The sequence below is a fragment of the Emys orbicularis genome, chromosome 16 (assembly GCF_028017835.1).
Source record: "Emys orbicularis isolate rEmyOrb1 chromosome 16, rEmyOrb1.hap1, whole genome shotgun sequence".
Taxonomy (NCBI): domain Eukaryota; kingdom Metazoa; phylum Chordata; order Testudines; family Emydidae; genus Emys; species Emys orbicularis.
The window spans coordinates 23,484,314-23,502,526 of NC_088698.1; positions in this window are offsets into that span (position 1 = coordinate 23,484,314).

Genomic DNA, 18,213 nt, shown 5'->3' on the forward strand with positions numbered 1-18,213 from the left:
CACCAGAAAGAACCTGAACTTGTTAAAGGGATTTTGAATTGCTAACTCCAAAGGGGAGTTGAGGTTTTTGAGTAATTGGGTGCTTAGCAAGATCCAGGTCTAGATGTTTATATCTTCAGATTAGAGCAGAAGAAATCTGTATTGTGTATCTGTTTTCCACAAGTACTGGGTAGTGACAGATTATAAAGTATGCATGGGTACAAAGGTCCTATCTCATAATCTTTCATTACTTATTACCGATTCTCTCCCCCCCCCCCCCCCCCCCCCCAGCCCTTTGGTTATTGTCATCATTGCTGTTTTACATTTGATTTGAACGGTAATCTCCTTGGGGCAGGCACCTGTCGATTTTTGTTTGGCCCAAGCACACTTCTGTTGTTGTGCAAACCATAATAAATAACTATTCAGTCTTTGCAGTTGGATGAACTACATATCTGATCACATCTAGAGCTCTGGATTCTGTCGTCGGTCATAAAACTAGTCTACAGACATCACTAAGTGTAGATCAGACTGTGGGATGCAATAATTTGACTGATAAACTGGTATCAAGTACCCTAGAAATGCATTTGCTGTAGGGACAGCAGTGACGAGAAGTGCCTTAGGTAAGGTGTCTAGAACATTAATGGACAATGCTGTTTTTTAAATATATTCTGCTTGAAGTTATTTATAGACATTACATCAAAAGAGCTTTTAAAGAGCACTGCAGGGAATCATGCTACAGGTTAGTGAGGCTTGGAGTCTATTTCTGACCCTCTATGAGAACAAAACTCTGGAATGGTTTAGAAGTTAAAACATCTCAGAGTGTGTGGAATCTGGGATCCTTTTGAAGCAAAACAAGATGATATTTTTAAACGTTACTTTGAAACAGGTGAAACTTCCCAAGATTTTTATCCTCAGAGCTGTGCTGTAAAATTCTCTGACCGTGAGTTAGACAAACAACAAATATATTCCTAGCAACCCAAGCACCATGGCATTTGTAGTATCTAAACTAACAGAAAATGGTTCGGTGGTTGTGCTTTGTTGGGTTTTTTTCAGTTTGAACCAAGCAAAACGAATAGTGGTGATTTCCCCCTCCCCTCCCCCCCCCCCGTCAAAATATTCATGATGGGATTTGTTATACCCTTTAGTTTTCATTAGCCAACTCTAATTGTGAAATGTGCTTGTTCAAAATCATTAGCTGATGTATTTTATGTCAAACAGTGATAATTTCAATTAATGCAAAAAGAAAAAGCATTTGGTGTCACAACGAATACTTGCTTGTTAACATGCTATTAGTGTGTAGCCTTCAATTTTCTGTTCAGCAGACAATGAAAAACAAGGCTGAAGCAAATATGACTTACATGCATTCAGATCAGATTATGTAAACTCCTTTTTCAAATTAAAGAGGGCTAACAAAAGGCTTCACACCTAAGCTTTCACATGCTTTGGAATAAATGCAGGGCAACGGAAATCTGTATTTTACAGAGATGCTGTTATTTTTCATGGGGTGACTGGATTGGACTGCCCAGGTGTGAAACCCATAAAACACTGCCATTGCATAACTTTCTGATGTACTTTGTCCACTAGGAACTGAACTGAGTCCATCAACTCACAAATAAAGCTGTGCAAATACCCAACTTTTCAGTCTGGTGGCCAAAAAAGTCAAAAGATTTTATATCCTGACCAACAACATTGGTTTTTATATTGGGTCGAATGAAACATTTCATTTTGGTTTTGAGGGTCTTTTACCTTTTATAAAAATCAAACTGGAGCAAAGTAGTTTTGAATTGAAAACGTCATTTATTTTAAATATCAAAATGTTGTATTGACTTTTTAAAAATTTGTTTCAACACAAATTTGTGAAATGTTTTGACTGATCCTTTTCTGACAATCTTTCACAGACCTGGAGAATGAGAACTGTTACCCACACAGACATTTAGATCCAATCAGAGACCAGTTCTACTCCTGAATCCTTGAGACACATCCAGAGGGTAAAAGCACGCTATGACTATATACAAAATGTTTAGTGTAGCCATTGGAATTCCCATTTTAACAGTCTCATAACTAGAGATGAGATGATGTTTGCATTGGAACTGAAATAGGTACAGGGCTTGAACTCAAAGCTGAATCAGGGCCACTGTTCTCAGTGGTGGTAGATGACTGAACAAGAAGCAATGGTCTCAAGTTGCAGTGGGGGAGGTCTAGGTTGGATATTAGGAAACACTATTTCACGAGGAGGGTGGTGAAGCACTGGAATGGGATACCTAGGGAGGTGGTGGAATCTCCATCCTTAGAGGTTTTTAAGGCCAGGGTTGACAAAGCCCTGGCTGGGATGTTTTAGTTGGTGTTGGTCCTGCTTTGAGCAGGGGATTGGACTAGATGACCTCCTGAGCTCTTTTCCAACCCTAATATTCTATGATTCTATGATCCAGGTTTGGATTCAATGGTACTGATGATCACTTATGTACCACTTTCCAGAGATTTTTAGCTCCAAATAGGAGAAACATTGCACGATCAGTTGTGTTCACATCTGAACCAGATAATCAGGCGCCAATCAGTTATGGTTCCCCTGGAAACAGGAAAATGTTTGTATGATTTTTTTTTAAATAAATATCCAATGTCCCTCATTATAGTGATGATATTATCCTGCCTGGATGGATAGTTAGATCAAAAGAGGCTGTTAAAAGAAACCAGGCAGGAAAGGTTAAAAAATGGCTTGGATAAGGAGCATCCCCCACAAACACCATAGCCATGAAAAGTGACTCCGTAGGTCCAACTCTGTGACCGGGCTGTTTGGTTATGGCTGAGAATGTGAAGATCAAAAGCCACTGACCTGTTCAAAGGTGCTCCTGGTAGAAAGGCCAGGGGGAAACAGCAGAGACTGAGTGGGAACATCCTGCAGGCTGACGCGAACTGACCAAGAGTCAGGGTCTCCTGAAACAGGATACAACTTGGTTCCCATGACTAGAACAGGGGACACCAAGGTTAAGTCACGTCTACCTCAGGGCATGAGAGGAATGCCAAGCATAAGTAAAGGTCTCTGTTTTAGATCCACGTCTCTGTGTACAGCACTATGTACATATTGGGCACAATAAATCATACTTTGTTTTGGAGAAGCTGCTTCTGTGTCTGTAAGCACTTTGAGACAGGGACTGTCCTTTTGTTCAGTGTGTACAGCACCTAACACAATGGGGTCCTGGTTCATGAGTGGGGTTCCTAGGCGCACTACTGTGTCACTGATACTGCTGCTGTCCACAGGCTCTCAGAGGGAAACTCCTGCAAGTGTCAAGCCCATCAGTAACTTGGTTGCAACCAGAGGGGTGAAACCCAGAGTGGTTCAGTTGTAGGATCCCACCCAAAGAGAAGTGGAGGCATGGGCGGGGAAAGGTCTTAGCAGAAGCAGAGTACCGAGGGACTACGACAGAGCCATCCTATAAGCAAAACTATAGGATACCAGGCTGCAAAAACAAACTGTCCCTGAAATTTGAAGGTATTCAGATTATAGCCTCTGGGTTTGGCACATCTTTCCTCATAATATCAGGCATTAGCATATAACTGACTTAGGTATTGCACAGAATTCCCTTAGCATTACTAACACGAACCGTTTCACTGACAACCTATTATAATAACCTACACTTCCTCCCTGGAGAAAAGACAGAAAGAAGAATTCACAGTCACTCTTAAATATACAGACTTAGCGGGTATAGCAGAAAAATACAACTAAGAAATAACACATTTTTCAGTCCAAATTCATAATCCAGAAAGGCAATATCTTGTCGGAAATATGTAGCAGTAATCCCTTCACTTAACTGTCCCTCCACCTTAGAAATGGGAGAAAAACAGTCTGGCTGAAAATTAGGACCATATATCCACCTCTGGTGTTAGAGGATGTAACTCCATTGACTTCAGTGGAGTTGTGCCCTCTTACACAGGGGTGAATCAGGTCTTGCTTGTGCAGTCCATAGGAGCCTCATAATAACTGGATCTCTCTTCACTTTTTCACATAAGTCCCTTGAGTCTGATTCTATTCCCACTGCATTACTCTGCAATGGGATTACTGGTACTTCTGATTTAAACCAGTGAGAGAAGAGAATTAGGTCCTGGAGTCCAATATCCTAGTCCTACTCCAACACACTAGTCTTCCACTACTAGTAGTCAAGGTGCTTCATTACTCGTGATCCTTTAGTCTTCCTAACTCTGTTACAGTATGAGCCTTTGGATTCCACTTCCAAAATACCATTGCAAAGCAAAAAATGATTCCATGTCTTCCAGCCCCCTTCCATACTTTACTAAGTTAGCTTCAGGCAGCTGAAGAGCTGCTTTTAATCTCCTTATATGGAAAGATGAGCACTGTGGGTGAAAACCTGGCTCTACTGAAGTCAATGGGGGTTTTGCTAATGACTTCAGTAGGGCTAGGATTTCACCATGATCTTCAAAGGTCCCAAGCAGTCACAAATCCCAAGTGCCTCAGAATCAGGCTCTGGATTGGAATGCAGGATCTCAGTCAGAGAGGAGTTAAAACCTCAGGGTTCTAGGAAAATGTGTTTCTCATAGCCAGCGGGTAATGCCTTTAGCAGTTTGCTATGGAAAATAAATTATTGTAGATGGTCTTTCAAACCACTGTTTTACAACTTGGGGGGAGGGATAGCTCAGTGGTTTGAGCATTGGCCTGCTCAAACCCAGGGTTGTGAGTTCAATCCTTGAGGGAGCCACTTAGGGATCTGGGGCAAAATCAGTACTTGGTTCTGGCAGGGGGCTGGACTTGATGACCTTTCAGGGTCCCTGCCAGCTCTATGAGATAGGTATATCTCCATATATTAAATAAAATGGCTCCTATTCCTAGTGAGAGGGGTGAAACACTGAAAGGAAACTCTATGCTCTATTAAAGCTTATGGAGCCCATGATAGCAGAGTGCATTCCAGGGCCCCCATGCAGCAAAGTCCTGAAGTGCAAGTAGTTCCATTGACTTGATTGCTTAAACACATGGTTAATGCTACATGTGGTCTTAAGTGCTTTGCCATGTTGAGGCCAAACTTTTGAGCTCTGGACACTCCCAAAGGCACTCGCCTTCTCTCCCCAGATGAGATTGACGTTTGATCATTTGTTTATAACGTTTTGTGCAGACAGGGGGCCAGACTCACCCCTGCTGCTGCAGTCCTGCAAGGAAGCCTCCCCTGGGGCTGGGCAGGAGTGATCATCACTGCCCTGCTAATGGTGGTGGTGTTGTGGTTTATCATCTGTACTATGGTACCACCTAGAAGCCTCAGCCGTGATCAGGGCCCCGTTGAGCTTAGGCACGGTGCACATGGCAAACGGCACTAGGCTGTATGAGTTTAGTCTAGTAGACAAGTCAGACAAAGGGTGGGAGGGGAAACAAAGGCAATGAGATATGAAGGCACAGCAGGTCAGTGGCAGATGCAGGAATAGAATCCGGGTCTCCCGATGCTCAGTTTGGTGCCCTATCCAGTAGACCATGCTGCCTTCAGCACTAAGGGATGGCAGCTTTAAATTCAGCAAGGGATTCTATAGGACCTCACTGGCAGAAGCTGCAATGGGGATTTATCTCCTGGGCCATTCCCCTCTGCAACCAGCTCCACCAACTCTTCAGCCGCACTGCGGGTCCACGAGCCAAGGAGGCAGCGGTTGCTGTGGCTGCTTTCGGCCATCAAAGATTTTCTCTGGATCTTGCATGAAGCCAGTGGCCCTCTGCTGGGAACCAGCCCCAAAGCCCAGGGAGTAAAATACAAGCTCACCATAGCCTGAATGCCGATAGCATGGGAAGTTAAAGTTTGGCAAGGACTCAGGATGCCTTATTTTAAACTCTCCCTGTGTGTCTACAGTTTCCCAGCCGGCTGGATCTGGTCCCTCCCACTTAGGTCCTGTGGTTGTAGAATTATTCACATTACTGTTTCTTGTTAAAGACAATGCCCTGAGGGCATTAAGGTCTTGTTTGATCGCAGAGCTAAAATATAAAGCTCCAGCTTCCCCTCTCCATTGTACCTAATTAAGGAATCTCATTAACCCTCTCTGTGGATGGATTGAGAGGCCTTTCTGCAGGCTGCTAATAGGTTTTTTGGTAGAACAGCACAGTCGTCTGACCCCTGGTATTAGGCACTGTGTTAAATGTACCCTGTCAGCTCATGGCAGTGACATTTCCATTTCCTCCCAACCTCTGAGAAACTTTTCTGAACTAAGCACAGTTCTTTTAGGTTGTTTTTTTCCCCCCTTACTATCCCTGCAGCTCATTATTATGGATTAACAATCCCCTACATTTCCAGGGTGTTTCATGATCTCAGGGTGGTATTTGATGTGTGTAATTAGCTACTAAGGGAAGAATGGTGACCCTGACATAACCCCTACGTGGATCTGCCTTCTCAAAAGGTGGGGGCGGAGAGACAGCTTCACAATCCCCCATCAGCACCTTGGATGTCGGGAGGGATCTCTGAGTGGGGAGAGACCAGGGCCAGGAGTCGTATTGTTTTCCCCTTGGGAGAATACTTGGGGAAATTAATAGAGCATGAGGCTATATTAACTTTCCCACAGCATCCACCCGCCATCCTTCTTGCACATCTTTAAGGGAATGGGCAAAAGGCTTGATCTGGACCATAGTGACTATGCTGTGGTTAGAAGGTTATTTACAATTTTGTTTGACAGGAAACAACAGGTGATTAGTTGTTGAATTATTGCACTATAGGCAATTCTATTATTTGTATTAAAGTAGCATGTAGAGGTGCCAACCAAGACTGGGACACCATTGTGTTAGGCACTGTAAAATCCACATAATGAGAGAGAGTCCTGGGTCCAAAGAGCTTACAGTCTAAATACACAGACATGCGATGGGTGGGTGGGAGGGGAAACAGAAGCATAGAAAGGCAAAGGGATTTGTCAGAGGTTACACAGCAGGACAGAGCCAGGAACAGGAGCCAGGCCTCTGACTCTCAGGCCACTACTCTATCTACTAGACTGTGGTATCTCCTATCTGATCAGTCTTTCCAGTTCAAGAGCCCTTCGATGCTGGCATGTCCTGTATGTACACTTCGCCATGTGCACCCACCCTCACCCAAACCTTTCTTGATTGATGCTAATAGTTCTACTTAACTCTCTCAGGATGATTCATGCCCACACCATCTCAAAGAGAATATGTACGGAGATGGCGGAAGCACTGTTCTTTTCCAATCAGTGATGATAAGCAAGGATGAATCAAGTGCCATTGTATGCACAGCATATATCGAGGAAAGGGACAAATATTGAACCATGGTCTTGGGCTGTGTGCTATGCCATTCATGAATTTGTTTCAGAGAACATGGGTTTGCATCAAGGTCACTGTAGACAGAGCTGGACAAATAATTTTCCACAAACATCGACCCAACTTGTAAGTGTTTCCTCTGGCTGTACTCATCCCTCTAGTTGCATTCTAGTTGCCCAAGAGTGCTTGAGCAGTAAATGTACTCTCAGGTACATGTACATAGTTTCAAAGCAGCCTACCCAAATACTCCTGCAGAGCAAAATTACACCCACACTACCACACATGCCAGAGATGTGGGAATAGGAACAATACCATATGATTTACATGACCCATCATGACTAACCAACACAGCTCGGTTTCCAAAATATTTGAGAGTACCTTTCATGAGCAACAGAGGGTCCTGTGGCACCTTTAAGACTAACAGAAGTATAGGGAGCATAAGCTTTCGTGGGTAAGAATCTCACTTCTTCAGATGCATCTGAAGAAGTGAGGTTCTTACCCACGAAAGCTTATGCTCCCTATACTTCTGTTTTCATGAGCAATCAACCAAGTTGTGCCATGATCATCTTGAACTGGAAAAGAGAGAAACAGAGCTTGCCCCCATAACTTCTGATGTTGACTCAGGGTGAAATTCCCCTCTGTGCAGAAGCCCAGCTCAACAGGCATACACCACTCAAGTCTCACGCCTTATTTTGAGAGTCTGATTGGGATTGAAGTAGTGCACAGAATTTATGCTGGCTCCTTGCAAAGGGGTGAATTTCACCCTATGAGGCAGATCCTTGAAATCAATGGAGTCTGAAGATCTGACCCTCAAGGTTTCAGTGGCTGGCCCAAAAAGTCACAAGTGAGTGTTGTAACAAATAGCTGAATGCCTGTAATTGTTGAATGGCTGCAATGTTACAAGCTTATTGCCATTAGGGTCTGCTTTTTGTAGTCATTTGTTTACTGTATGGAGGATTTATGTCTTTTCAGCTCATCCTATGATAGCTGATTATCTTGTTTAAGTAGGTTAACTTGTCTACATTATGAAAGAGTGAACATCCCTTGACCAAAACTCAGTAGAACACAGATGGGTTGTTTGTGCTGACAGAGGGAATCAATAGGATATTCCAGCTTGACTAAGTCAACAAGTCAGATTTCATCTTCCTTGTGTTATGTCTCTCTGATCTTTATCGCTTCTGAAATAATGTTATGCTCAGTTCATATCCTAAAGAAAAGAAACATATTTTCCCAGTCTGTCTCCTTAGCATAGGTCATCTTGTTATGTTAGTTTCTTGCTCACCACATACTAATGGATTAGAGGCATTACTAAGATAACTGTCACTTTATATGTTGGTCCCTCTCTACATTGTAAGTATGTCAGTACTTGAGTTTGTTTGTTCATGAAATAAGAAGGGAAGTACAGAATTGTCAAATCCAAACTCATCAGGATTCAGATACATTTAAAAAGTTAAGTTCATAAAACCAAAGAGCTAGGAGGAGAGTGAAATCGGATCTAGAGAGATGATCTCAAGCAGCAAAATTTGGATCCAAATTTTGAATACTGCAAAGTTTGAGGATGTTTGGATCTGAGTTTTGATTTGGAGCACGATAAATATAGGGACCTCGGAGTTGCTGTAATTGACATCTGCTGGTTAGCACCTAAGGGAATGTTACACAACCAGGGTTTCTCAAAGCACAGCAGCACTCCGGCATGACTCACACACCTGCTATGGGGAGACCACCCGGGAATGATGTAGAGCCAAGGAAAAGGCAGCTGTCTGGCCCCTTTGCGATGCAAACATGAAGCAAAGGAGCCAGAGTGATGGCCCAGGGTCTGGCCAGTAAATTTCAGGGTACTCCACATCATACTCTTTCTATGCATCTCACCGAGACCTTTATCCTCTCCTCATTTTGTTCTATTTAAATATTGGCCTAAACCCCAGACCTGTTCAAATGAGTTTGCAGCTTGGACTGAATTCTATTTTCCATGTAAGATTTAAAATGACACACCCATGTAAATATTTTGCACTTACTTTGAGTCTATAGTTCAGTTTATAAAATGTGTCCTATTACCTAAGCTCCAGGTGGAAGCAGAGAAACGCTAGAAAGTTTAGATGGAATCTAGTGCACCTCAGCCCTTCAGCCAGACTTCTCCTTCCTGGACCGAAAAGTTAAAGGGAACACACAACAAGTGGGCAGATTCTGGGCCAGATTCTCTACTCAGATCTGGCCCCCTTGTGCCACTTGAGACATTTCCCTATTGGAGGGAAACTCCCTGCTGGCACACATGGGCTGGCTGTGACCGCTGTCTTTCCCCACTGCAATATAGCGGAGCGCTGTGGAGTGCAGGGAGTGTGCAGATCCACTATCCTCCTCCACTGGTGCAGGGTCCATGAAGGACCCTTCATCACTGGCACAAATTGTCCAGAAGCGGCATTAATTCTGGTTAGGACCGAGGCTGGCCTGGAACTAGCTCCCCAACACCCAACCACATCCCCTCATACACAGTGCAAAGTTCCAAAGTAGGAGGAGATCAAGTCCCCAAGTGACTTTTCCAGCCATCTCTATATACCATAATCAGAAAAAGAAATACAGTAGTTTATAATAAATATTCTGTGCTTTCGTAGTGCCTTTCACCTGAGCATCTCAACACTAGGTCCTGCTCTCAGTGCCCCTGTGCCCATCAGCAAATGTCAAGGCATGAATTCTGCCTGGCGTTTGACAGTCTAGGAAGTGGGACTGGATGCTGGGATTGGCCTGTTCTCTGCAGATATGGCATGCCAGTTAGGGTGTGTGCCAGCAGATTATAGTATTTGTCGATAGCAGCACCATATGCTATCTAGCAACACAATGCTCCATCCTGCCAGTCTTCCCTGTAGAGTTCAACACTAGCTGAAATAATTATTGCAGCAGAGTATGCACATCATCCCTGTTCTCCTAGGTATTCTGCTTGGTTAAGGTTTGTCCCTACCTAATTCAGTATTACAGCAGCCATTTGAGGTAGGTACAGAATATATCAGGATGAGTTTAGTCACCTCTGGGGAGTGATCTGTTTAACAGCCAAAGCACAGGGAATTCAGGTAGGCAGAAGCTATCACATAAGTTGGAATTTGGCAAGAACTGAACTCCCAACACTTTTTTTTAAATTGTCCTGAGAAATTTAATAAGTGGTCAGGAGAACCTTGGTTTTGAATCTGGGCCAGATGATGACTCTAAGCCACTGTAAGAGTTGGGTTACATTGCAGCAGGTTTCCCTGGAATTTCCCTCCTAGGATCTGGAGGAAAGCGCCCTTGGGCAGGAGATTTGGCACCCTTTTCAGTTGGGTGAAGCAATCACTCCTCATGAAGGCAGGGGAAACTGAGGATGGAGCCAATGATCTCATGCAAATCCCAAAGCGTTATTGGATCTGAACTAGCCTGCTGACTAGTTGGCAGTTGCATGACATCATTGGCTCTTCTCTCAACTCACCCCTTCCTTTTGCTTTTGAGGGGATCAGCTACTCCCTGGATCTGAAATACAGCAGGTCCTGTGTTCTCCAGCCCCAGTGCCAGAGTAGTAGGGGGAAGGCTCCATTTGACGGTTCTTTCTGCACCTCCAATCTAGCCCTAGCTCGTTGCATTGTTGGCTGTAATTAAACAATCGTGATATTTTTCTGAGTTAATTTCCAATGCAGTTGGATTTCTTCAATACAGTCCACAAGCCAAGTCTCTTTCATGTATGTCGTAGAGAGGTTTGTAATTATCACATGATTTTTCTTAGTGCGCTGTATATAAAGAGCGGTTAGCAGATTGTCAATTACTTATTCAGATCACATGGAGCAGACATCGAGGGGCAGCTCTACCTAAACTTTATGGGGAAAATTATTTGAATTTTAATAACTTTACCTTTTACCCATGTGCCTTCTTCATGTCTACGTTTTTTATTTTTTTGGTTGATTACCATACGAATAGCTGTAGGTGATTTTTGTCTGAAGGTAGTTAAAGAGTAGAAAAATAAGGATTAATCTTGACTGAATTTTTAATCATGTTTGCAAATGAATTACAGCCACCAAGTGCCAGCTGTCATGGAAATACATTTATTAAAACCATACAGAATCCAAACTGAGCCATTGATGGGTGGCTTCAGCTATTTAGCAAGATGCCTATGCCTTGGCCAAACAACATGTTAAACCGCAATTCAGTGTTGCATCATCATATGGTGATAAGGCACACCAAGGGAAAAAGACCAAGACAAGAGAAGAAGCATGGCCCACTGGTTAGAGCACTGATTTTGGAGACCTGGGTGCAAGGGCTTGCTCTGCCACAGGCTTTCTGCATGAGCACATCATGTAGTCGCTCTGTGCCTCAGTCCCCCATCTGTAAAATGGGGATAATAGCACTGCCCTGCCTCACAGGAGTGTTGTGAGGATAAATACATTAAAGATTGTGAGGTGCTCAGATAATATGGCCATGAGTGGAGGGGTGGATAAATACTTAAGATAAATAGAAAAAATGTTTGTGAAAGGAGTTATTGTGGTGGTATAGAAAGAGATATTTGGCTGCACGTATACAAACCTGCTTGGGTCACATCCCTATGGCTCCCTACCCCCATAAGAACATAAGAACGGCTGTACTGGGTCACACCAAAGGTCCATCTAGCTCAGTATCCTGTCTACCGACAGTGGCCAATACCAGGTGCCCCAGAGGGAGTGAACCTAACAGGTAATGATCAAGTGATCTCTCTCCTGCCATCCATCTCCACCCTCTGACAAACAGAGTCTAGGGACACCATTCCTTACCCATCATGGCTAATAGCCATTAATGGACTTAACCTCCATGAATTTATCCAGTTCTCTCTTAAACGCTGTTATAGTCCTAGCTTTCACAACCTCCTCAGGTAAGGAGTTCCACAAGTTGACTGTGCGCTGTGTGAAGAAGAACTTCCTTTTATTTGTTTTAAACCTGCTGCCTATTAATTTCATTTGGTGACCCCTAGTTCTTGTATTATGGGAATAAGTAAATAGCTTTTCCTTATCTACTTTCTCCACATCACTCATAATTTTATATACCTCTATCATATCCCCCCTTAGTCTCCTCTTTTCCAAGGTGAAAAGTCCTAGCCTCTTTAATCTCTCCTCATATGGGACCCGTTCCACATTTTAGTTGCCCTTCTCTGAACCTTTTCTAGTGCCAGTATATCTTTTTTGAGATAAGGAGACCACATCTGCACGCAGTATTCAAGATGTGGGTGTACCATCGATTTATATAAGGGCAATAATATATTCTCTGTCTTATTCTCTATCCCCTTTTTAATGATTCCTAACATCCTGTTTGCTTTTTTGACCACCTCTGCACACTGCGTGGACATCTTCAGAGAACTATCCACGATGACTCCAAGATCTTTTTCCTGATTCATTGTAGCTAAATTAGCCCCCATCATATTGTATGTATAGTTGGGGTTATTTTTTCCAATGTGCATTACTTTACATTTATCCACATTAAATTTCATTTGCCATTTTGTTGCCCAATCACTTAGTTTTGTGAGATCTTTTTGAAGTTCTTCACAGTCTGCTTTGGTCTTAACTATCTTGAGCAGTTTAGTATCATCTGCAAACTTTGCCATCTCACTTTTTAACCCCTTTCTCCAGATCATTTATGAATAAGTTGAATAGGATTGGTCCTAGGACTGACCCTTGGGGAACACCACTAGTTACCCCTCTCCATTCTGAGAATTTACCATTAATTCCTACCCTTTGTTCCCTGGCTTTTAACCAGTTCTCAATCCATGAAAGGACCTTCCCTTTTATCCCATGACAACTTAATTTACGTAAGAGCCTTTGGTGAGGGACCTTGTCAAAGGCTTTCTGGAAATCTAAGTACACTATGTCCACTGGATCCCCCTTGTCCACATGTTTGTTGACCCCTTCAAAGAACTCTAATAGATTAGTAAGACACGATTTCCCTTTAGAGAAACCATGTTGACTTTTGCCCAACAATTTATGTTCTTCTATATGTCTGACAATTTTATTCTTTACTATTGTTTCGACTAATTTGCCCGGTACCAACATTAGACTTACCGGTCTGTAATTGCCGGGATCACCTCTAGAGCCCTTTTTAAATATTGGCGTTACATTAGCTATCTTCCAGTCGTTGGGTACAGAAGCCGATTTAAAGGACAGGTTACAAACCCTAGTTAATAGTTCCGCAATTTCACATTTGAGTTCTTTCAGAACTCTCGGGTGAATGTCCCCATTTCTAAAACTGCAGTAATTTAAACTTGACCAGGCTGGAGAAACTGGGCTGCTGTAAAACAGATACTTATGGGAGGTTTGGTGGGGTCTTCCCTAAAAAACCTTGAAATTTCCTGCAGTTTAGGGCATTTTAACACCTTTCCAAAGAGAGATTTTGCATTTTATCTATTAGAGATAACTTATGTCTTCCCTCTCCACCCCCCAGAGAGGAGAGAGGACTGGCTGCTTCTTTCAGCTTTTGCATTGCACTGTTCCTAAAACCAGTTGTTTTCTGGGTACATAAAGCACACAGGGATATTGATCTGAGTACTTAACACTTATTTGGTACCATTTCTTCTCTTGCTCTTTTAATTATTGACACCCGTAGGTCCTCTCGTTGAACGTTTGGAAGGAGCCGTATCTATGGTTTCAAAGGTTTTCTTTTTAGGGCATTTTAACACACATGTAAATGATACTGCTCATAGTTTTCCTGTGTGGCTATTACATTGTTGAGAATGAGATTTCCTCAGTCTAGTGCTGGCCTAATTCTGCTGCCATTGAAATCAGTAGCAGCATTGACCATGGACTTCAATGGAAGTTCAATTTTGGCCAAAGTGGAGTGTTTTTGTAAAGTCTGTCCAGGGTTTGGCCCTGAGGGGGTCAGGCCCCCAGACTACCTATGGCAGGCTCCGCTAAGGAGAATGAGTCAACCCAGATCCACCTGTGGAATTGCCTAGGTAGTTGGGTGGCAGTTAATTAGGTAAGGAACACCTGGGCCTAATAAATATGAGAAGAGAGGAAGCTCCTGAGGAGACAGGCTCTTCAGGGGAGCTGGGTAGGAAGCTACTCCTAGTGGTGTCTCCCTGGAGGGCAGGGGCTCATGGAACGAGGAACAGGCCCAGGGAGAAAGTGGTCCCAAGCAAGGGACTGGAGCAGCGCTGGAGAATGAACTGGGCATGGGACTGGCTCAGCAAAGTGTTATGCACTATCGGGGATAGACTGGCATCTGGCTGAACACCCAGCAGAGGTCCAGCCTGAGTGTGTTCTGGGGTGGTAGGGGCAGGACATAAGATGATTAACTCAGAGGCAGAGAGTTTCCAGTGGAATAGCTGAATGAAGCTTTTGTTGTTTGCGTGTTGTCCCTTTCTGTTAAATAAATGAGACCTTCTGAAAGGGGTGTTCTTTGATACCAGAAAGGCCATCTTGGACTTGTTTATACCCTATATGAGGCATGGGATAAGCCCCAGTTTCATTGATCCTTCTATCATTAATGGGGATATAAACTCTCATATTTCAAGGTATACGATAACTTTCCCTGTGGGCTGGTTTACTCCTGACCCTCTATAGTTGGGAGTTATCTTATAACTGCTGACTGCAGGGGACCTTCTTCTGAAGCATAAGGGATTGGCCACTGTTGGAGATGGGATACTGGATTAGACTGACCAATGGTCTGATCCATTATGGCAACCCCTATGCTCTTTGTTCCAATATATATAACAGCGGATACACCGGATTTGGTTATCTTTTTATTGGTTTTTCCTTCTTCTCTGTGGCTTGGGAGCACATTTTGGAATCTTGTTTGTTTCACTTCACATTAACTCTAGACTGGCCCGGGAGGTTGTGGAAGCTTCTTCATGGGAGGTTTGCAAAAGGAGGCCGGAGAGCTATCTGTCCTGGATGGTTTAGACACAACAAATCCTGCATCTTGGCAGGGGGTTAGGCTAGATGACCCTTATGGTCCCTTCTAACCCTGTGATTCTATAGACCTTTCTAACCTTGCAGTGTTCGTCAGTTTCCATGTATTGTTGTCTTAGACAGCATTAAGATCCTAGCTGATTGAGTTTATTGATTTCTGACTGATCTCTCAAATGTTATTTCAAATTCATCTTCTCTCAGTGGGAGCCTATGTTGGACAGCTCTGTATTATTTATTATACATGAAATAGCTCCTTTGCAGATTTCTAGGCACTGCATGGATGTAGGAACAGAAGGGAGAACATGCCAGTATCTTTACAAACCAGATTTTATTGGAACATTCAGAAGATAAATGAAAATAGGCACATGGGTAAGAAAGGAAGACCATTTCCAGGGCAGCTTGACTTCTGTATTCCCCATTAGTGGAGTGACATCTAACCCTACAAGCTTGCAAAGAGTCCTCCATCAAGGTGACGATACTTATCTACTACTTAGCAGTGCTGCTGGTGTTTAATTGAATTAATCTTTGTAAAGTGCTTTGGGATCCTTAGGTGAAAAACTACAGAATTGGAAAATGCTTTCTTTAAAATATTTTCTGGTGGATAGAGCATAATCCTCAGCTCAGGGGATATGACAGATGAATGAGTGCACAAAATGCTTGCAGTCATGGTGGAATTACAACATGACAGGTAGGAAGCCAAGTAAAAGAAGAGAGATGATGAAAAACAGCACCAAGAAAGGGAGGCGGCTGAATTCAATCAGAACACAAGCAAATCCAAAATTAACATGCAGTGAACTCCCCGAGCACACTGCTTGTTTCCATAACTGGCTTCGGGGATTGCAAAATACTTTGTGTAAAGAATTTCTGTTCACATTGCTCCTGGGCTATTTTTTTCAGTAATCAGTGTTGCTGCTCTTGTTTCTGAACTATGTACTGTTTCCAACAGCCATCCACCTGTTTTCTTCTTCCTTGGAAGCCCAGCGACAGCACTGCATGAGGATCCATTCAGCAATGTCATCCTGATATTCAGCTCCAGCAGCCTTCCACATGCACTGGAGTGGCACAATGAGATTCTTTCTTTCTGTTCTACTTGTCTCTCCAAACTATTATAGGCTGCCCTCAGCTAATCCTTTCCTCTAACAAACACCCCCCCCCCCCCCCGCTGCACCTTTAAAATCTCTGAAATGATGCATCTCTAGCACTCGGTAGTTTTCTTGATACAGATGTATTAGAATGGAAGAGCAATGAATTCCAAGTGAGTTTACCAAGGAATGCCACAACACAGCCAGCAATCAAAAAGCTTAGCTGGTGTGATAAGATTGCCAGTGATGGACACAAACTGAATACCCAGCCAGACCACCTTGAGGACTTAACCAGAGATCAATCCTAGTGGCTATGTCCCTTTGGGATTTGCTATGATAATAATGTCAGGACCACAATTCTTTGCAGAACATTTCCAAAGTATGTTGCCCATAATGCTGCCTTTGCTTTTCCATAGCCTTTGATTGTTGCCTAGTTGGTGAAGTTTCTAAAACCCTGTGTTGCCCTGGTGTTTGACACATGGTGGGTATTATGTTTTTGTGCCAGCTCACTTAGGGCTAGATTGTCAGAGCTGCAGAGCAGTCAGAACCCCAACTGAAATCAACGGGAGCCATAAATCTTCAGTACCTCTGAAAATCAGACCCAAAATGTGAGTGCTCTGTAAGGCCTGGGCTTCATTCCTGGTCTCCTGTCCAGAGGCTGGGAGTGCAGCAGAGGTGCTCTTGGGGATATGGGACAGGTTTACAGACCTTATGTCACTCAGCAATGAACCCTCTGACCATTTTTTAAGACTTGTTCCATCCAATTTTCCTCAGCTTGAAGGATGGTGATGATTTTCATATGGAGAAGAGGAATTATAGGGAAGAAAATTAGGAGTATTTTTAGGCCTCTATCAAGATCATCCCCTAGCTGGCATGGATGGAACAACAAGACTGTGATGAGGCATCTGCCCCACACAGAAGTAGAAAGGGTTAACATCAGCTGGGACTAGAGGAGGTGAGTCCTCTGTGTGGCCTGCAGAGGCTGTGTGAACCATAGCCAATCAGGGAGGAGTTGCAGAGAGCAGCCAATCCAGGCCTTGCAGTCTCAGATAAGAAGAACTACAGGGCAGAGCAGGGTCAGTCGCTGCCAGGAACTCAAGGAGAGAGGACGCGGTTCCTAGCACATGGAAGCACATGCTAGCACATGGAAGCTAGCACCATGGGCAGAGCAGTTGCTGGCAGGAATCAGGGGAGTGAAAGGGAGCTCCTGGCTGGCTGCTAGGACTGCAATCCTGAGGCACGTGGGGAAGTGGCCAGGGAAAATTATTGAGAAGTTGAAGGGGACTCAGCATGTGGCTGCCATTTACAGGGTCTCTGGGTCAGGATCCAGAGTAGTGGGCAGGCCCTGATTTCCCTCCCACCTCCCCACATTCCCTACTAGGGAAGTGGCTGGACAGCAGTACTAAACCCCAGAAAGCAGAAACACAGATGGTAAGACGGCCAGAGGGCTGTGTCTTGAAGAGGATGCCATGGTCCCTGGAATGACACAAGTCAGAGAGTAGACGTGATGGCAGGCAAGACACCATTGGAAGAGGGCGTACTGACCAGCAGAGCTGATCCCCAAGATGGCCAGCCGGAGGTGCCAGCATGGTGAACAGAGCCCCATCACAAAGACACACAGAGCAGAAGCATCAAAATCTACTAAGACAAAGTTTTTAAGGAAATTTAAGATCTTCTTCTTCAAGTGCTGGTTCCTGTGTGTATGCCACACATGGGCATGCAGTGTCCTGCTATCACCTTGTGCCTAGTGAACCAGACTGGTGAACTGATGTTAACAAATCCTTGAGGATTGGGTCTCTCTTCCATCTGTCCTCATACAATTACAAATCTTTTACTTTTACTTCCTGCTTCCCAGAAAAATTTACAGCCTCTCATGTTTAATCATGATGCAAAATAATAATAATCCAAGCTCTGAGCTATATCAGTCTCATCTGTCATTAACTTTCCACTTTTGTTCTTAACTGCCCCATTGGACATCAAACTGGGCTGTAGATCTTGGCAATATTAATCTAATCTGTCAGTA